Consider the following 21,728-nt stretch of genomic DNA (forward strand, 5'->3'; position numbering starts at 1 on the left):
TGGCTGGGAATACACAGACCAGAAGGGAGGGCAGGGTAATTACCAAGGCTGAAGGGAAACTGTATCTAATGGTGGCAGCGGTGAAGAGAGATATTGTAACAATGTCAAGTATCCAGAGCAACCCAGGATTGTATGCTTTATAGGCAAAGATACAAGGGGGTTGTGGACAGCAAGGGCACCCAGACACAAAGTAACAAGCTATAGAGAGACTGAGGCAAAGTCTCTAGCAGTATTGTTTACAGGGAGTGACTGTGGTGCTGCCTAGCAGTGGGATCTTGTGAGATCTGTGCTAGAGCAGAGTGAGAAAAAATAAAAATGACAATCCTGACAGGTGGTGTCCTGAGGTGGTGCCTAGTGAAAGGTGGTAGCCACAAGCAGGTGGGAACTTGACAGGTGGAGCCAAAGGTGGGATCGTCACAGTGCCCACCCCACATTCTGCTTTGGGCCAGGACAAACCATACACCGCAGGAAAGGGGAGGGTGTTTTCTATGAGGCGCCAGTGCATCCCTCCTGGCCCAGAGATCTTGCTGGGTGCAGGGCACAGATGAGGGCATCTACACATAACCAAAATGGACAAAAAGATGCAGAAAAAATAAGTAACTGGGGGTGCCCACCCCATAATTTGCTCTGGGCCAGGGCAAATCATACACCCCAGGAAAGGGGATGGTGTCTTCTATGAGATGCCAGTGTGTCCCGCCTGGTCCAGAGCTTCTGCTGAGCGCAGGGCATGGATGAGAACATCAACACACAACCAAAATAGAAAAATACATGCAGAAAAAAATGAGGGTGCCCACCCCACAATCTGTTCTGGGCTAGGACAAATAATACACCCCAGGAAAGGGGAGGGTGTCCTCTGAGATGCCTGTGCTTCCCACCTGGCGCAGAGCTTCTGCTAGGTGCAGGGTATCAATAAGTGCATCTATGCTCAACCAAAATAGACAAAAACATACATAAAGAAATAAGTAACTGGGGGTGCCTGCCCCATAATCTACTCTGGGCCAGGACAAATCATACACCCCAGGAAAGGGACGGTGTCTTCTACAAGATGCCAGTGCTTCCCATGTGGCCCAGAGTTTCTCCTGGGCACAGGGCATGGATAAGGACATCTATGATCAACCCAAATAGGCAAAAATGTGTAGACAACAGAAGTAACTGAAGGTCCACACCCCCAAATGTGCTCTGGCCCAAGACAAATCATACACCCCAGGAAAGGTGAGGATGTCTTCTACAAGATGCCACTGCTTCCCACCTGGCTCAGAGGTTCTGTTGGGTGCAGGGCACATATTTCATAGAGAACACCCTTTCCTTTCCTAGGGTGTATGATTTGTTCTGGCCCAGAGGAGATGTTGTGGTGGGCACCCCCAGTTACTTATTTTTTTCTGCATGTTTTTGTGTATTTTGGTGTTGCGTAGATGCTCTCATCTGTGCCCTGTGCCCAGCAGAAGCTCTAGGCCATGCGGGACGCACTGGCATCTTGTAGAGGACATCCTCCCCTTTCCTGAGATGTATGATTTGTCCTGGCCCAGAGCAGATTGTGGGGTGGGCACCCCCAGTTACTTATTTTATTCTGCCTCTTTTTGTCCATTTTGGTTGTGGGTAGATGTCCTTATCTGTGCCCTGTGCCCAGCAGATGCCCTGGGCCAGGTGGGAAACAGTGGCATCTCATAGAGGACACCCTCCCCTTTCCTGGGGTGTATGATTTTTCATGGCCCAGAGCAGACTGTGGGATGGGCACCCTGTTACTTATTTTTTCTGCCTCTTTTTGTCCATTTTGATTGTGTGCAGATGCACTTATAGGTGTCCTGTGCCCGGCAGAAGCTCTGGGCCAGGCACGACACACTGGCATGTTATAGAGGACACCCTCCCCTTTCCTGGGGTGTATGATTTTTCCTGGCCCAGAGCAGATTGTGCGGTGGGCACCCCCAGTTACTTATTTTTTTCTACATATTTTTGTCCATTTGGTTTTGTGTAGATGCCCTTATCCATGCCCTGTGCTCAGCAGAAGGTCTGGGCCAGACGCAAAGAGTGGCATCTTGTAGAAGACACCTTCCCCTTTCCTGGGGTGTATGAATTGTCCTGGCCCAGAGCAGATTGTGGGGTGGGCACCCTCAGTTACTTATTTTTTATGATTTTATGATATCATTATGCATTTATGACCATTTCAGAAGCCTGATGATTTTGATTGAATAAATGTATTGTTATTCTTGATGGGGAGCATTCCCCAATCACAGTGATATATCATACAGGGTACCCCAACATATATTTTGAGGTTCAGAGACATGTTATCTTTGCCTTGAAGTTGCTGTAGCTGTCAAACTTTTCTTCTTTTTTAGTGTTGTGAACTTTCAAGCAAAGGAACTGGGAACTAGGAACCAACTTCAGCGCCGTCTTCCACCCCCATAAGCTGCCCCATTAATTCAACTGCATTGCAAAAAGCACTGCGACACCTTTTATAGTAGCACACCCCACCCAGCAAACTCGCTCCCATCTTCCCAGGGGTCTAGATCTTTGGATGATTTGCCAATAGATCAGCAGGGATTTGTGACTCCTAATTGCTTAACAATAGTAACAACACAATGCCCCCCCTCCCAAAATCCTCTGTTAAACTGGTGAAGCGAAGAAAGTTTATGGTAACCAGGAACCGATTTGAGCTCGCTTCTAATAGACAACATGTTCTTTAAATGCATGTTTTTCACACTTCGCTCCAGCTGGTGGATTTCGGGTTTCTAGTAAAACACAATAGTAAATCCTGCAAGGCTGAATTTCCCCTCTGATTGCCACCACCCCGCTCCCCACTAGCCCTGTTACCTCACCTAGTATCTCTTTAACCCAAGCAAGCATTTTTTTTGTAATCCTAAACATTGACAGAACTCTGCGCTTGCGCGAGAGCTGGAAAACTCACACCACCGCGCAGTGCGCTTGCGTAGTCGTTTCTCGACACACGCTGTTATAGCTGCTGCTAGAGGAAGCAGCAGCCGCCGTCGCGGTTCTCCTGTGCAGTGTTTGCCTGTCAGGGGAAGGTAGGTTATTCTCGGAGGTTGCGTTGTGTGATTCGCTCTGGGGCAGGCGGGGTTTGTTTTCTTCCCGCATCCTTGGTGCGGCTGCTTTGCTCGTGCTTCAATGCTGGGGTGGTGGAACTCCTTGGATAAGGAGGGCTGGGCGGAGCGCTTTGTCCCTATGGCGCGGTTATTGGAAACATCCCGTTGCCCTGTTTCCTTCTTCCTTCGCCTCTCCGTCTTGATCCCTGGGAAGGTCTCGGCTTTGTCCCCACCACCCCCACACTTCCTTTCCATCCTCTTGACGTTGGATGCGCTTTCGCGCTGAGTCTCCCTGTCTCTGGGTTGCTGCGCTGTTGTGTTGGGATGTTGCATCTCTCTGTCCTTGCGTGTGATGCTGGTTTGCCTAGTGGCTGCTCGACTGTGGAGCCCAGCCTACTGCCTGACGGGGGGGGGGGGATCCCAATGCAGAGAGAGGAGAAAGGACATCTAGCGGATTGGTCCTATCTGACCAGTTAATTAAGAGGAAACAACAGCCTCGTAGGCTCTCAGTGTAAGAGTTACATAGAGAGAATTGGGAGGGTCAAGGGTGCTGTCTTAAACTCAGCCCTTGTAAATAAAGGGAGGCTGTGTGGAGGCGTAGATCCTACGTCCTATTGAACTTCCATGTCTTTCGGATCGGGCTACCCGTCTCGCTAGGATAAGCGGTTGTAGCAAAGCTTTGCGTTTTACGCTCCCCGCTTCCACTCTTTCCTCCATTTTCTCTAGCGTGTGTGCGCTGTTCATGTTTTTCTTCAGAGAAGGAGGGGAATGCGGGTAAGGTTATTCATAAACAGAAGCGTTTGTACCGTTTGCAGGCAGTTCCTCGAGAGTTAATGAACAGCTAAACTCGGCTTCTCGGCTTGGGAGGCAATTTTAAGTGATTTTCCATTTGGATGTAGCTGCTCTTGCACCTCCTGTAGCTAATCTGGACTGTTTTGTGTGTTTCAGAAATTATTCTTGTAACCTATTGTGACTAGAAGCTGGTTTCTAGCTAAAATCTTGTAGCAAAATAGTTAGCTAGCAATCTTTCCCACGCGTTCATTACAGGAGGTAGCTGAGGGGGGCAGCATTTTGTCTCCTTAGCTGGCCTCTTTAATTGCTGCTTTTATTTACTTGTTACATTTTTAAGGTTGTAGGGGGTTTATTATATGGTTAAAATGGGACAGGAGTCTGGTGGGGACACTAGTGTATTTCTTGAAAGGCCCTCTACCTTCCTCCATAATTGAAGTGACTGTCCTATTGTCAACAGATTAAATAGCACAATATTTTTGAAGTTGATTCATGAACATGTCATGTACAGTGCAAATTACATGTACATTGCTTGATTTAAGGGATTCCTGTTTCTGTTTAGGGAGCAGCACTGCATTAAAGCTAAATTTAAAAAACCACAATTTGCAATTTGTATTGATTGATTGATATTGTGCTAATTAACAGTATTGCAAGCTGATGTCATAACTAAACCATTGTTAACTTAACATTAATTAATTAATAATTAACATTGTTAAGTATTGTAAGTAACTGGTCTGTACAGGTACTTAGGATACAATTCTCAGGTCCCAAAGGCCATTGGAGCTTCCTTTAGATCATAGGAGATAGAACTTGATGTTACATACCACCATGTTTAGGGGCATGCCAAGGGGCATTCCATACATACATGGAAGCAAACCCCACAGAAATAAATGAAACACAATTCTATGAAAACAATGTTTTAGATCAGGCAGTAAACTTAATTTAACTTGCTTAATCTCTCTCAGCTATATGTAGCTTGCAAAACTTGTTTGCAAAAATGATTTGGATGTTTGTGAGAATTCTACTGTGGGTCATGATGCTGCTTATTTTCTTTTAAGTCTAGTGGCATAAATGGTTGGGCAAAGCTTATGATGGTACACTTGACTTCTGAAATGTTAGTATACTAGTTGGGATCTACAAGATAATCTGGTATAGAGATGAGAAACAGCCTGGTTTCCATCTGCTGGCATAAAAGCTATCAAATGCAACATGTATATCTGGCATTGTATAAACAAGTGGATCCTTGTTTCTAGTCTGAGAGAAATTAATGTTTGGATATAGGGACACTGAGCTTCTAAAGTGCAAATAACAGCACAATCCTGTGCATGTCTACTCAAGAATACAGTGCCTTGCAAAAGTAATCAGACCCTGACCAATGCTCTCATATTACTGAATTACAAATGGTACATTCTAATTTCCTTCTGTATGATATTTTATTTTGAAACATTGAAACTCAAAATCAGTTATTGTAAGGGAACATTGGTTTTATGTTGGGAAAGGTTTTATGTTGGGAAACATAAACTGAAACACGCTGCTTGCATAAGTAATCAGCCCCTACACATTAATATTTGGTTAGAATCACCTTTCACTGCAATAACAGCTTTAAATCTTTTGGGGTAGGTATGTACCAGCTTTGCACACAGTGTCAGAGGGATTTTGGCCCATTCTTCTTGGCAGAGTTGCTCCAGGTCGTTCAGGTTGGTTGGACGTCATTTGTGGACCGCAATTTTCAAAGAGCGCCACAGGTTCTCAATGGGATTGAGAGCAGAACTTTGACTGGGCCACTGTAGGACATTCACCTTTTTGTTCTTGAGCCACTCCAGTGTTGCTTTGGCCTTGTGCTTGGGGTCATTGTCCTGCTGAAAAGTGAATTTCCTCCCAAGCTTCAGTTTTTTAGTTGACTGAAGCAGGTTCTCTTGCAGTATTTCCCTGTAGTTTGCTCCATCCATTCTTCCTTTGATTTTAACAAGATGCCCAGTCCCTGCTGATGAGAAGCATCCCCACATCCTGATACTGCAGCACCACCATACTCCACTGTAGGCATGGTGTGTCTTGAAGTATGGGCATTGTTAGGTTTGTGCCACACATAGCGCTTTGACTTTTGGCCAAAAAGCTCTGTCTTGGTCTCATCTGACCACAAACCTTTTCCCACATTGCGGCTGGAGCACTCTCATGCTTTCTGGCAAACTCCAGACCTGCTTTCAGATGGTTCGTTTTGAATAACAGCTTGTCACCCTCCCATACAGGCCAGTGTTATGCAGAGCTCTTGATATGGTTGACTGGTGCACCATTACTCCACTCCCAGCCACTGAACTCTATAGCTCCTTCCAAGTGATTGTTGGCCTCTCTGTGGCTTCTCACAAGTCTCCTTGTTCGAGCGCTGAGTTTTGTGGGACGGCCTTTTCTTGGCAATGCCTGGGTGGTGTGATGCAGCTTCCACTTCCTGATTATTGATCCCACTGTGCTCACTAGGATATCCAAACACTTGGATATTATTTTGTACCCTTTTCCTCATCTGTGCATTTGTATTCTCTCACTTCTGTAGAATGCTCTTTGGTCTTCATTTTCCTTCAGATCCACAGCCTGAGCAATGATCCTTCAACAGTGGGGTTTTTATTGTGACAGTGTGACAGCAACTTTAATGGTTCACAGGTGGAGGGCAGTGGTAAGGTAACTGTGTCCTTGATAGGGCAACTTCTTTCATCTGTGTAAACTGGAAGCTTCCACAGAACAGGGGTTGAATACTTATGCAAGCAACATGTTTCAGTTTTTTGTTTCTTACACACTTTTCCCTAACATAAAACCAATGTCACCTTATAATAATTGATTTTGAGTTTCAGTGTTTCAAAATTAAATATCACACAGAATGAAATTAGAATGTACCATCGTAATTCAGTAATATGAGAGCATTGGTCAGGGGTCTCATTACTTTTGCAAGGCACTGTACATCCTAAAGAGTTCAGTGGAACTTTCTGGAACTCACTCCTAGCTAAGTATGTATAGCACTGCAATGTGAGTATACAAGTCTTAAAAAATGTTTCAGTGAAATGAGCTGGAGAAAAACCTCTAAGGCTGCTGATTATCTAAGCCAGTCTTCCCCAACTTGGTGCCCTCAAGAGGTTTGGGACCACATACTCCCATCATTTCAGGCCATGTGGGTTGGGGCTTATGGGAGTTACTCTGAGGGAAAAAAATTGAGAGCACCAGCCTTGGAAAGGCTGATCTAAGGTTCTGTTTTTGGGCATCATACAAACCCTTGTTGGTACTACAGTAGTTAAAGGAGGACACAGAGTGCTCGTTTTGGACAGCAGCACCAATTCTCTTAGTAGGTTCTTCTAATGCATACTGCTGTGCCCTCTATTACTTTGTATCTTCCCTAGTAGATCAAATTTTAGCCAGTGCATTTATTGCAAGGAAGTGTGCCAGAGTTCTGAACAGCAATGACTATTGTAACCTGGCTACAGTTCAAACATAATTTTGGTGGGAAATTAAAAAAAAAAAGTTGACTGAGCTGGGTTCTGTAGAAATTAATGCTATCTTCTCCACTATGCTGAAGTGAGAAAATATAATAATTACTATTGCAATGAGTACCTGAAGCCCTGTTCCATAATCTCTTTATACTTAACTCTTTAAAACAGGCTCAGAGATCTTTATAGATGTATAGCTCTTGCTTCTCTGAAATAGGAGGCTGATGTTTAGGAGCTTTGCTGCAGAGTTGATTCAATATAAATAAATTGGCAAAGGTACTTTTTCTTCATTGTAAGCAGGATAATTTCATGAAGAATTTTTCTGCAGGTCAATTGCCTGATACCTTGATTTCAGTAAATGCATATTAGTGGTTTACTTTTCTCCTCCTCAGAAGTCTCCCTTCTTCATACTTGTGTTCTTCCCCTTTCTCATGATTTTAATTTCTACTTTGAGGAATAAGCTTGACAACATTTAGTGGATTTCATGCTAATCTCCTAATCATTAGTCAACCATATTTCCTCATGCACCAGCAACCTGCAATATAAGTAGATTTGACCTTCAATCCTGTACTTACTTACCTGAAAGTAAGTCCTGTTTAATTCAGTGGAACTGCTTTGTAGACCTATATAGATGTTTGTGCATCTCCTTTATGATATGCTTATCTGCTGATAGCCAAAGCATTCTTTTTTTTATTCACAACATTTAATAACACATATTTGGTCCCCAAGAATCCCCCCTGTTTACACAATTTAAAATCAATAAACAATACAAACACTATAAAACACACAGATCAACATCAGCAAAACAGAATCTGCTCTTTACATGTATTCGATTGCCTTTCTTGCTGGAATAACTAGTAACTAGTAAACTTGCTCATTTTTGTGGACTAACTGGCAAGTGTCTTATTTTACCTTCCAGTAATCAACAAGTATTTTAGGCATGGCATGTTAACCTTTAGGTGACTTTGAGACAAGGAATGATACTCGCTACTAAAGAGATCTATTAATTGAAAGTGTTTAGAGAAATAAACACAATAAAGGCATATAACCAAAGGAGAATGCCATACTCACTTGATTATTTTTCACCCCTACATAAATGAAGTAATTTGCTCTTGAACTGACAAATGCATCATGGTAGTTCTCAGAGCTGCTAACTCCCATGAGTTGCTTTCTTCTTGCGAATAAAGCATTTGGGGATCCTGTTGTTCTTAGGGTATAAGTGAGATGGACACTTCTCCTTTCTCTTCTGGCTCAATCTCCCGCCATTCACTCCAGATGTGACAATGGCCCGTTCAGTGTGCTGTGTTAGAAAACAAACATGCTAAAGGAGTGAGACATTCTCTGAAGTATATTATGTGCTTTTAAAGAAAATAACCTTACCCTTCTCTGTCAGCTTTTACATGAGGCACCTAGTAAGTACTTTTATAAGCTGGTGCTTTCTATCAGCTTATAAAGTGCTTAAACTTCTGTTCTCACCTTACTTTCAGACAGGGAAGAGGACAGGCAGCCCCTATTTCTTCATAAAAGAGCTGAAGCAACCTACCATTCCTGCTTAACATGTTTCTCTCTCTGGTAATCTGATTCCTAGAGTTAGTTCTGGTATGCTGTGTCCTTGTGGATTCTTTATCTAATAAAAATCTCCTGAATTTGATAAAAAAGGAATATTCAGCACATTATGAATGGTTATTTAGGTGGCTGATGTATCTTGCTAGTAGAAAAAACTTAGTGAACTATAACCCATGTTTAAACAAATTTACGAAAACAGTATAGCAAACAAACACATAGTTCTTCATGAGACTTATGAGCTTTTTATAAAAGTTATATATTTGAATAGAAAAACCATTTTTTAAAAAATGTGAAAGAAAATAAAACCTGTTGCCATGGTATGAAGCACAGTTTAAAAGCATAAAATAAGAAGTTATACTAGAACATGACCCTGGTGTTCTGTGATGAATGCTGAGAATACCCCAAGACTGCTGAAGTCTGATAGTGGAGGTTAAACTGTTTTGACGTTGCCACTCCTTTGAATTCTCATGATGTATACGCCATGGCTTCCAAACTCTCATCATAATGCTGAATTTGCATTTGCACCCTTGGTTATCTTAAACAACCCTTCCCCAACCTGGCCATGCTGGTTTTCAGATGGGGGGGGAAGGGAAGTCCAATCCTACTTGGAGATGCTGTAGACTGAGCCTGGGACCTTCTGCATGCATAGCTAATGCTCTGCCACTGAGCTACGGCCATCCCTCTAGATCAAACCTTTGTTTTTTTCTAATTTTAACTGTATGTGCCAGACCTTACTAAACCACTCTCTTAAAGTCTGAATACCAGACTAGCTGGGAGCTGTATCCATACTGCACAAAAGAATTCCAGTTGTGCAACATAATTTCCCCTTTCTTTCTTCGCCCTACATGCCTTTCAGACATGCTCTGGATGATCCCCTGACTCTCTGGAGCAGGTTTTGAGCGAGCATGGGGAGGATACACAAGAGAGGAGGAGGAAATTATTTTGTTCAAGTGAAGGTCTGTTGTGTAAGTGGAATGGCAGTGTTGGATACAACACAGGGTCTGGAAAAAGTAATGAAATAGCTTTTATAATTTGTGATCCACTTCTTGTTCAGCTTTTGTCTTTCTTGGTGAAGTGTTGCTGAGAGGAAAAAAATAGTTATACTCTGCTAACATTTCAGATACCTATACAGGTAAATGTGGCAAGATACAAGAATGTGTTTGCTAAGAATATATAATGCTTATTAAAGCTTGCTGAGGGGGTATGACTGAGTGGATGCAGGATGTGGTTAATGTGTCTTTGTGGGAGGCAGTGGCCCTGAAAGAAGCAGTGATCTGACTGCTCCTGAAAAAGCCCATGCTGAACTCATTGGTATGTGACAACTACCGCCCGGTTGCAAATACTCCCTTTTTAGGGAAGGTAATCAAGAGGCTTGTGGTGTAGCAATTGCACATACTTTTGAATGAAACAGATTATCTTGACCGATTCCAATCTGGGTTCAGTCCTGGTTATGGGACTGAATCAGTCTTGGTCATCCTGATGGATGACCTTTTCTGGAGAAGGACAGGGGGAATGCGACCCTGTTATTCTTACTTGATCTCTTGGCGGCTTTTGATACTATTGACCATGGTATCCTTCTGAGCCGACTTGGTGAGATGGATATCGGTGGCACTGTTTTACAGTGCTTCCAATCCTGCCTCCAGGGTCATTTTCAGACAATAGCATTGGGTGATTGTCTTTTGCCCCCCTGGCAGTTGTGCTGTGAGGTGCTGCAGGGTACCATCTTGTCCCTGATGCTGTTTAACATCTATATGAAGCCCTTGGGAGCAGTCATCAGGAGATTTGGGATGAGGTCTCAGCAGTACATTGATGATACCCAGCTCTGATTTCTCTGTAACATCTTAATTGCAAGAGGCCGTGCAAGCCCTGGACTGCTGCCTGGACTCGGGTGGTGGTCTGGATGAGGGCCAATAAACTGAGTCTGAATTCTAGGAAGATGGAGGTGCTGTGGGTTGGTGGTTCCTGAGTTCAAATAATTGGTCAGTTTGTCTGCTTCTGAAAAACCAGTTTGATAGTTTGGGGGTGCTTCTGGATCCATCTTTGTTGCTAGAGGCCCAGGTGGCCTCAGTGGCTAGGAGTACCTTTTTACCAGCTTCAGCTTTGAAGACTGTTGTGGCTGTTTCTGGACAGGGATAGCCTGGACTAGGATGACTACTGTGGTCCATGCACTGGTAACCTCCAGGCTGGATTACTGTCATGTGCTCTATGTGGGACGGCCCATGAGATCTGGAAACTGCAGCTGGTGCAAAATAAGATGGCGTGACTGCTCACTGGGGCAGGGTTGCCAACATGTTATCCAGCTGCTGAAAGAATTGCACTGTCTGCTGATTAGCTACCGGGCCAAGTTCAAGGTTCTGGTTTTGGTGTAGAAAGCCCTATGCAGCTTGGAACCAGGATACCTGAAAGATCGTTTTACCCCTATATACCCAGTCAATCACTGTGCTCTGCAGGTGAGAGCCTCCTGCAGATACCATCTTATCAGGAGGCCTGGTCTGCACAACATCGAAAGCAGACCTTTAGTGTTGTGGCACCTACCCTTCGGAATTCCCTCCCCTTAAATATTAAACAGGTACCATCTCTTATCTTTTCAGCACCTGCTGAAGACCTTCCTCTTTCAACAAGCCTTTTTAAGTAGAGACCTTGTCCCAGTCTGCATCTCTGTTGGAATTGCTTTTTAAGATGTTTTTAAAGATGTTTTGTTTTAATATATTTTAAAGTCTGTTTTTAAGATATTTTAGTGCTTTTGTTTGCAGCCTTGGGCTCTTTCTGGGAGGAAGGGCGGGATATAAATTTAATAAATAAATAATGGAGTTTTGGGTTGAAGTGAAAATCATGATCCTTTCCCTACTTTACTTACAAAATGAAAGTGTAAGTGCAGAGGGGTGTGTGTGTGTGCGTACATTGATTCTGCCTGAGTGCAGAATGTGGTCGTGGCAACAGAACTCAGCTTCATGTAAAAAGCAAGTTTCTAGCCCATATGGTGGCCAAGATATGTCTGCAAGTTTGCAATTCCTGCTGAAATTTCAAGTGCTAGAGGAATTGTGAGTGGTTGATGGGCAGGACATCGGTAGTATTGGTTAACAAAACTGGAATAATGCATGCAAAATAAAAAGCAGAATAAATTATGCAAAGCAATACATTGTGCAATTTTTATCAATCTGCATAAGCTATGAATCGGGAAGTCCCTGTCTTGAACCTTGCTTTTGCTAAAACCTGCTTTTAGGCATGGTATTCCTTAAGCCCCCTATATGCATTAAGGGGGTAATACTGAATTACCTTACACTTTTAAGGACTGCAGGAAGGTAATGCGTGTGAAGTGCTTTGAATACCCTAAAGAGTGTTCAATGCATGCTATGCATTGGAAGAAATGAATTTTTGGGTGCTAGGTGCTTAGTATTTTAGAATCTCTGGTGAAGGATGTGGGCATAGAAAATAGTCACAAATTCAAATGTTGGATGGGATGGACACCTTTTTCCAGTCCATGTTTTAATTTTTTGGTTTAAGATGTTTTTTTTAATTACATTAATGTTTTATTTGAACTGACTATATAAGCTTTTGTATGTTCTCAGAAGGAAAATACTTATAGCAGTGCAAGGGGGTCATCAGTTTTCTGTGTGGAGAGGGAACTATATCTAAGCCTCTTACCTACATGCACACAAGGATTGTACAACTCTGATAAACAGCTAGTTCCTAATTTCAAGACTATTTATTCATTTTTCCAAAGGTTGAACCTGTCCTTTAATATTGTTAAAATCCCAAACCAGCTAATTAAAGATTGCTGGCCATCTGTAAGCCACAATAAATATATCTTATGTTAATATGCAAATCTCATTTCTTTTTCCTCGTTGTTCATCGACCTATTGAAATACAATATTCAAAGCGGAGAAGATTAGTTATGGTTTATGCATTCTTCCTTTATTATAACCTGACTTTACACATCCAATCCATTTGAAGGTTATAGAAGTCACCTGTTACTACAATACTTGCTGACACCCTGACTTAATTTTAAATTTCCTCTTCATTATTATTATACTTACTGATAGTTTATAGTATGTCCCTAAATATTTTCCTTGAATTGCTACCTACAGTGATCTAGTGGATAAACAAGCTTCCTTTAATAAATCATTGAAATCTGTCATCTTTAGCATAGGCAGTATAGTTCTACCTCCAGTAGTTGTCCATTCTAGACTTTTAAAATGTTTTTTCTTCAAGTGATTTAATTCAGCGTTGGACCTATTAACATCTTTTTTAAATGTTTCAAATAAAAGGACCATGAGATCCAGTGAGCGTTTATTTAATATGGCATACCATCCTTTAACTTTTCATTATAAGGAAACATTCCAGGCTCCTTCATCCTTCATCATTCTTAAATCTCAAGGGATTTTTTGGTTTCTTAAATCTCCTAATGCACCTGCATGCATACCTAACTTCATGACTTTTTCTTTTAAAGAACTAAATTTATTTTGGTCCCATCTGTTGCATGATAATAGCTGTTTCTGGTTTGAAAAAAATTCAGGTGCATCTAATAAACTTCCAGTATGTTCATCTGAGTAGCTGAACATTTCAATTTTATGGGCCATTCTAGATACCTTATATCCCGTTGTTGACTGCCTGGTCACATTTTTTCACTGTCCTACCACATTTCCTGTATAGGGAATATATATAATACAGCCACAATAGTGGCTGTATACTATAGCCAGCATGGATTATTCACATTCCGCAATGTTAAATTAAAAACACCCCCATGCCATGCTGATGCTTCCCATAAGCTCATTTCAAAAGAAAACCTTACAAAACTTAGTCCTTGCTTGCTTAATAATCCTCTCAATTGTCATGGCAATACACAAAACAGTCAGAAAGAATTGAGAATTCAAAGTCTAAGAGAGAAAAACCTAGACCTCTTTTTCTGTCAGAGTTCTCACAGTCTGTTGAAATTCATTAAAAATCAGCCATGTTCACAGAGTACCTGTAATCTTGTTCATACTTTGACCTTCACCTTCTGCAGTTTAAAGGTTTAAAAAATGCCTGGCTGATTTTTAATTTAATAATTTTTGCATTGAATTGAATGATAATTTTGGGCATGCTCAGTAAGAACCAACTGTCAGTGTTCTAAAAGCGACTCACAGCTGCTTGGCTTCCCTAATCGGGGCCACACCCACACCAGACTTTGATTTCACATGAGCCAGTCATGGGTTCCCTCAGAGAATCCTGGGAAGTGTAGTTTGTGAAGGGTGGTGACAGGAAGCCCCTATTCCCCTGACAGAGCTCCAGTGGCCAGAGTGGTTTAACAGTCAGCTGCTCTGATTGAAGCTCTGTGAGGGGAACAGGGCCTCTCAGCACCTTTCACTAACTACACTTCCCAGGATTCTTTGAGAGAAGCCATGACTGTCCAAACTGTAATAAGGGTCTGGTGTGGATGTGGCCAGGGACAGCTTTGGTTTTAATTTGGGTGGGAGAATACATGTGCCTGCTGTAGAAGAAAAAGGTGAGGGAAATGCTGAAAAGCAATGATACTGTTCACAATGTTTTCCTTTTGGAAAGGAAAGGGGCTTCTCCTTCCCTCCCCCTCCTGCTACCTTCCCTGTCCCTCCTCCCAGGTCACTGTTGGAGAACCCTGGGAGACCAGGGTTCGAATCCCCACACAGCCATGAAGCTCATGGGGTGACCTTGAGCCAGTCACTGCCTCTCGGCTCCAGAGGAAGGCAATGGTAAAACCACCTCTGAATACCATTTACCATGAAAACCCTATTCATAGGGTCGCCATAAGTGGGGATCGACTTGAAGACAGTCCATTTCCATTTTCATACATGATTGTACAGAAATAAACCCCACTGAACTCAAAGTATGCAATTGATCAAACCCACCCTCCCTTCTCCTCCCTCCTATCCCCTCCCTCTTGCCCCTTGCCTCCCCCTCCAATCCCCTCCTTCCCCCTCCCCCTCCCCATGGTCAGTTTTACTTACCTTAAGCATGATTGCACAGGAGTAAATACCACTGAACTCAATAAGCATGCAAATGATCAAACCTGCCCTCCCCTGCCCTTTCCTTTGTTCCTCCCTCTCCAATCCCCTCCTTCCCCCTCCCCCTCCTTCCACTCCCCTCTCCCCTCCCTTTCTCCTTCCCCCTCCTCTTCCCTCCCCCTGCTCCTCCCCCTCCTCTTCCCTCCCCCTGCTCCTCCCCCATTGTCAGTTTTACCTATCCTAACCATGATTACATAGGAGTAAATCCCATTGAACTCAATAAGCATGCAAATGATCAGACCTGGCTTTCCCCTCCTTCTCCCTTCTTCCGCCTTCCCTGTCCACTCCAGCCATCCCTCCCTCCCCCCCCAGTCAGTTTTACCTATCCTAAGCATGCTTGCATGGGTGTAAATCCCACTGAACTCAATAAACATGCAAATGATCAAAGCTGTCCTCCCCTCCACCCTTCCTCCCCTTCCTCCTCCTTCCTTCCCCATCTCCTGTGGTCAGTTTCACCTATCCTAAGCATGATTGCAGGGGAGAAAATCCCACGGAACTCCATAAGCATGCAAATGATCAATCCATTCTCAGCGAGCTTGCACAGGATCCTATTTCTTACCTCCCAGATTAAAAAGCAGAAAAATTCACTAATAGGCAAAAAACCTTGCGGTGTAAGAATGTACCTATAGCCCACAGGTATTTCTTTCAAACTTTAAAAAGCAGGGAAACTGGGCAGCTATAGTGAATGCGCCAGGGAAGCAGGAGACCTGAGCTCCTCTCTGAGATATTGGACTGCCCTACAAATTTGTCAAAATGCAAACACAATTTGGGTTGGTCCTTCACAGGCCAATCCACTTTCTGTGTAGCTTGGAAGAATTTGGTATCATGTGCCTCTGAACAAATAATGAGTGGTAGCAACACCTGCAACCAGCCCAAATAATAGAAAGAAGATGTGCTGTGCTGATCTTGCTTTAGCAGGGAGGAAGCAACATTATTAAGACTGTTGACATAGTTCAGACAGTCACTTTAAAAATGTCTGATTTACTTTGCAATTTTAGTGAAGTTTCCTATAGGAAATTATTTTCTTTTGTTTCTATTTCTGTGAATATGTGAAGTACAGCAACACTTTGCAAAATTTACACTAAAAAACTCCAAACATAATTGTGGAATAATGGCACTGACTTCTACAGAATAGTCTCCAGTGGACCTCAGGAGTATCCAAATTTGCACAAGATAAAACAGTGGGAGGTGAAATATATTCTAGCAAAATTCTAGGTTTGCTCTATGTTTTTAATTGACCGTGCCCACCTTGCCTTAAATGAAGTGGTTTAAACATAGCAGGCTGAAAACATGCATCTTGGGCAGGCTAAGTTTGTTTTTTCCAACAGTTAGTCATTGCTTAAGTAGCAACATATTGTAATCAATCTGATTTTACATCAAACTGCAGTTTCAGATTCAACTGTTAATACACCCAAAATAGAAATAGAACATAACCTCCAATTTGAAACACAAAAGTCTTCACCATCATATGACACTGACCAATAAAAAGGCTTTGAAATTAATAAAAATAAGTTTGACACAGGTTTCTAGGATGAATAATGAGAGAAATAAAAGATTATCTGTAGAAACAATAGTAACACAGGAATGAAGCAAAGTAAGAACATGAACAAACATACAAAAATGTAATTCTCCATCTTTGGAGATGGCAGGTGTTGCCACCACTCACCATGTGCTCAGAGGCACATGTTACCAAATTCTTCCAAGCTACACAGCAAGTGGATTGGACTGTGAAAGACCAACCCAAATGGTGTTTGCATTTTGACAAACTTATAGGGCAGTCCAATATCTCAGAAAGGAGGTCAGGTCTCCTTCTCCCCTGGTGCATTCACTATAGCTGCCCAATTTCCCTGCTTTTTAAAGTTTGATAGAAATATTTGTTGGCTATAGGTACATTCTTAAACCGCAAGTTTTTTTGCCTATTAGTGAATTTCAACTTTTGCCGTTCAGCTTTAAAATAATTCTTTCGTCACTTGCCATGGCGTGGTTTCTTGTACCCATAAAGTACAGAGGTATTCAAGTGGGAACAAAGAGCTGATCTGTGGTAGGTTGCCACAGTACTTTCATTGCTATCTTGTGTTGCTTGTATTTTTGTTAATGTTCAAGTGCTGCCTCTGTGAGTCGCAGGAAGAATTGCCTACATTTAGTATGCATATCTTTCTTTGTATTAGTATGCATATCTTGCATTACAGCCTGGTGCATTTGCATCCCAACTGCTCCTTATGGAGACACAGAATTTATTCAAGGGAGTAGCAATCTGTCCTTTTTCATAAGCTTAGCTATTCACCAAGAGCCTAACCACAGCACTTAAAGCAAGAAAGGGCCTTGTACTCAGCAGTCGTGAACCTGGCTGATAACTGATAACTTTATTTCATTTAGCAAGAGCCAAGGAAGAAAGGGAAGCAACAATAAGAGTACAACAGATCTGATCGGGTGGTTTTATTGGGTCTGTGACTGTATAGTAAAATTTGTGTGTTGTATTGATTGGGTGGTGTGTGACAGAGTGGTGGCAAGACAGAAGGTTCTCGCATCCTGTTAGTGAACTTCCCATAAGTATTTACTTGGCCACTGCAGGAACAGAATTCTGAATTCCTTTAGTCTGATTCAGCAGTGCTCTTATATTCCTATGGTGGTTAGTTACAGCATGCAATGGACTGGAATGGCATGGTAGTGATGAGGTAACTTGTTCTTCTAAACAAGATCACTTAAAAATACCTTATTTGTGAGGGATGCCTGAGACTCCTGGCGTGGAGGGGCACCTAGGATTTCCAGATAATCCTTTTTTTTTTTTTTCAATAATTTTTATTCAGATTTTCATAAAACATACAAGACAAAATCATAAAACATTCAAAGACAAAAAACAAAATCAAAAATAGTTAAACAAAAAGAAAAAAAAAATAAAAAATAAAGAGTAAAATATTGACTTCCCATTTGTCAAAGATCAAATCAGTTATAAGTCTATAATATATAACAATCCTGTCTCTTAAGTCATATTATAAAATCACTTTCCTCCAGTAGTTATCTTACTTAATCATCAAATCTCATAAACATTACTTTATTCTTTCCACAAAAAGTCAAAGAGAGGTTTCAATTCTTTAAGAAATATATCTATCAATTTTTTTTCCAGATAAGCATATCGATTAATCCATCTCATTACTAATTATGATAATCTTATTGTCATAACCATAGTCAAAATAAACATTTCAATTAATCCATCACATCAGAATCTGTTAGGTTCAGTAATTTCAGTAGCCATTGTTCTATTATCCCTATTAGTTCCATTTTCCATCTTCCATCTTCAGTAGTCTTGTTAAGTCCAGTAATTTCAGTATCCAATCTTCCATTATCAGTATTCCATAATAATCTTGCTGTCAAAGCCATAGTCATATAGTAAGAGTCTGATGGGAATTACCTCTATCCCAAATATTTTCTTGCCATCCATTCTGAATAGGTTGCTGAAATACTGCTGTAAAATCATATCTCTGTTCTTTTTTTCAAAATACACTGGGTCATCTCTTGAAAGTTTTTCCATTGTCACATGGCTGCAGTTAATTCCATAGATTTTCTCTATATTGGGCTCCATCACATCATTCCAGTCCAGAAGATTATCCATGCCATTGATAACTTTATCTCTAGAATCTTCATTAATTTCTTCAGAGATAACATTGAGTTCCAAACAATAGATTTTATTTCTAAAGTCCATAGACTCCAAATCTTGTTCCTGTTCCACGTTTGTTCCAATCTCCGGGATCTCCTCTCTCACAGGGACCCCTATTCCAGTCTCCAGGGTCTCCTCTCTCACAGGGACCCCTGTTCCAGTCTCCAGGGTCTCCTCTCTCACAAGGACCCCTATGTCTTTAATCTCCTGTGTCTCCAAACAATAGATTTTGTTTCTAAAGTCCATAGACTCCAAATCTTTTTCCTGTTCCACGTTTGTTCCAATCTCCGGGGTCTCCTCTCTCACAGGGACCCCTTCCAGGGTCACCTCTCTCACAGGGACCCCTATATCTTTAATCTCCTGCTTCATTTTACTCAATTCAATTTTCAGCTCCTTACAACCCTGTCGCAGGTTTTGTTTCGTTATCTCAATCTCATCCATTATTTTCTGAAACATAGTTATTTCCAGCTTCTCAGCCACTTTCTTAATTGCCATTTTAAAAGAAAAATATAGGAAAACCACTTCTTATTTCAGCAACAATTGGGTTAATACTCCAAACTTGGTGACATCACAGTATAAACAGAGCAGACAGCCTTATCTCTCCATGCTTAAGTAAACAAAATGCAGTTCCCAGGATCGAAACAATTAATGGCGGTCGTCAGGAAACAGATTCGTCAAAATAAAATAGACCAAAAAGAGAGTAGTCTCAGACAATATAATATTCTTCAAAATAAAAATCTGGAATAGAAATCCCTCTTCTGTGTATATCTTTAGAATGCAAATCCAGGACAGCTTTTTGCAACAAAAACAGAGATAAGCTATTAATTAGTGAGTAGCAGAGAGAAGTTATGGCTCCCCAGTGAGATGTCAAAAACCGATCAATCTGGCAAATCTCTTTTAAACAGCAACAATTTAAGTCAAGTAAAAGAAAAATATAGAAAGAAGGGTGCTTGCCTGTTAGTGCGTTCTCTCTTAGAAGATAAGATGAACGTTCGCTTTATCAGATAGAGCTTGTTGTTGAAAATCCGTCCCACCTTCGTCGGCTGGACCTCGTCCCATAAATTAATGAGATCTGGTCGTCCCAACAAAAATAGGCTTTGAGGTTAATCTCTTCGTTTCTCCCTACCCGGGAGAAGTTTAATCAGTCAAAAAAAAAAAAAATCTGACTGATATATCTGAATAAGCTTCTTTTGAGGCAGGAGCCCGTCTCAAAAGCAGGCACAGGCTAAGTCACCCTTCCCGGAAGTCGATTTCCAGATAATCCTTAAAGGGTTACACGTGCATGAACTTTGAAAACATACTCATGTATTTGTACACAGTCACCTGCCCCTTCTGGAAGTGTATGGTGGCAATTTGCATGCTGTAGACATCCTGAATGGCTATTCTTTTCTGTTGTTACTGCTTTGTTTTCTGAACCTTTTCTGAGTGGCTCCCTGGCATTTTTCCTTCAGCCAAACAAGAAATGGTTAAAATTGATTTGCAGATACTCCTTTCTACTGTCTGCCTTTGTTGAAATAAAACCTTTAAGGTAAGGGCCAAATACGACATTAAAATGGTTGAGTGAGATTTTTTTAAAAAAACCCACTGGATTTTGATTTGGTAGTAATAGTAAAAAAAGTACACCATATATTTTGTTGAGTGGATTATGCATACACTTCTCTCTCTCCTATAAATTTGAAGATTAACTGCAATACCTTGTGCTGTTAATGTTTTGCAGTTCAAGGTGAGTTCCACATTTGGGCAGTTTGAAGACCACTACTATAATACTTCAGGCCAGTTTGCACATAACGCTAACCCAAACCATGACTAAGCATTCTAAGTGCCACAGCAAAAATCATGGCCACTTTGCTCTTCCCCCAGTCCTGCTGCTGCCACACTGCCCAGAACTAAGCCATGGTTTGGCTTAGTGTTGTGATTTGTGTCCCTCACAGACAGACTACATGATCTGAAGCAGGATAAACCATGAACCCAAGTTTGGATGTAACACTACTTCAAACCATGGTTTAGCTCCAGGTTGTATGGTTGCAGTAGAACTGGGGTAGGATGACGTGGCTGATTTTTGCTGCAACTACTCACACACTTGTGTGTTCATGCTTAGCCATGGTTTGGCATAGTGTTACATGTGAACCAGGCCTTAGTTTGGCTACAAATCTATCTTGACAAATGGAATTTTCCACCCTGTGCTCTGTTCCCTTGTGGGGGCTGCAGGTGTTTACAAGCTGTTGGTGTAACTAAGAGCTTTTCTATAGCAGGTAAAACAGTCTTGGTGGTTAAGCATTCCATGTAGTATTCCTGATTATTTGTATGATGCAGTCATTGTTTGTCTCTTCTGGATGACTGTTTTTTGTTTTTTAAAGCACTGTTCCTAAACCTCTGACTTGTTGGATGGATGAGCACTTTCAGTATTATGTATGATTTGTATTGTTGTTTCTTTACATATCTTTGTATTTAACTTCCCTGAGATGTTTTGTAAAATAATAATAATAATGTCGTCCCAATCAAAGGTGTTTTCCTCTTTGTACAGTATGCAAAATCATTCAGTGTGTTTTTCAAGCATGATACAAAGTTGGTTTGAGACAAATGTGACGATTTAGTAGGTATAGTTCTTCAGATGTATGACAAGATGCATTGGCTGCAAAATATTAACTGTTCACAGTTAATCCACTTGTATTTCTGGGTCTGAATTAGGGCTGGGGTGTTTTGCTGCTGCTTAGGGCTTCTGATGTCTGTTTAGTTCTTTTTCCTTTACACTTGTTCCATCTAGATTTAGGGAGGTACTGTATCTAACTAAGTAGTACCATTAATGCAAGTATTTTTGTTTGTACAGTGGAATGTCCCCTCCCCCCCTCCCCATGTGCCCCCTAAATTTGTTCTGGGTTTCCCTTCAGTCCTCCAGAGCAGATTTAGGGAGGTGCATGCTCTATCCAGGTATCTCCTGAGACATACCTCCAGATTAAATGTAAAAGTAAGCCTTCCTGCTATGAAAGTCTTGACTGACATATCTTGCTGCTTGAAATCTGCAAAAACGCAGATGCAGAATCGAGAGTAGTTTCTAGCACAATTCAGTTTGCCTTTCTGATATCGATTTGTTCTATGGAACTTTGGAAGCATTTCTCTGTGGGTATTTCAAAGTCCAAATTTATGTTCTATAGTTATTTCCAAGTTTGTCACCCTTGTTTTAAGTCCTCCACTG

At 41.6% G+C, this 21,728-nt stretch overlaps 1 protein-coding gene across 3 annotated transcripts in view; it reads left to right on the forward strand.

The window, feature by feature from the left end:
* Positions 1-2,907: 2,907 nt before the first annotated feature.
* NDRG3 (NDRG family member 3) overlaps positions 2,908-21,728 on the forward strand; it is a 63,148-nt gene continuing 44,327 nt past the window's right edge. For 2 of the 3 annotated variants that reach the window (XM_061631721.1, XM_061631722.1), the window contains exon 1: positions 2,909-3,020. The gene's annotated coding sequence lies outside the window, so the exon portion shown is untranslated. Of the gene's footprint in view, positions 3,021-21,728 lie in introns of all 3 variants that reach the window. The other variant, XM_061631723.1, reaches the window with a different exon arrangement.

This window comes from Rhineura floridana, chromosome 6 (assembly GCF_030035675.1).
Source record: "Rhineura floridana isolate rRhiFlo1 chromosome 6, rRhiFlo1.hap2, whole genome shotgun sequence".
NCBI classification, from domain to species: domain Eukaryota; kingdom Metazoa; phylum Chordata; class Lepidosauria; order Squamata; family Rhineuridae; genus Rhineura; species Rhineura floridana.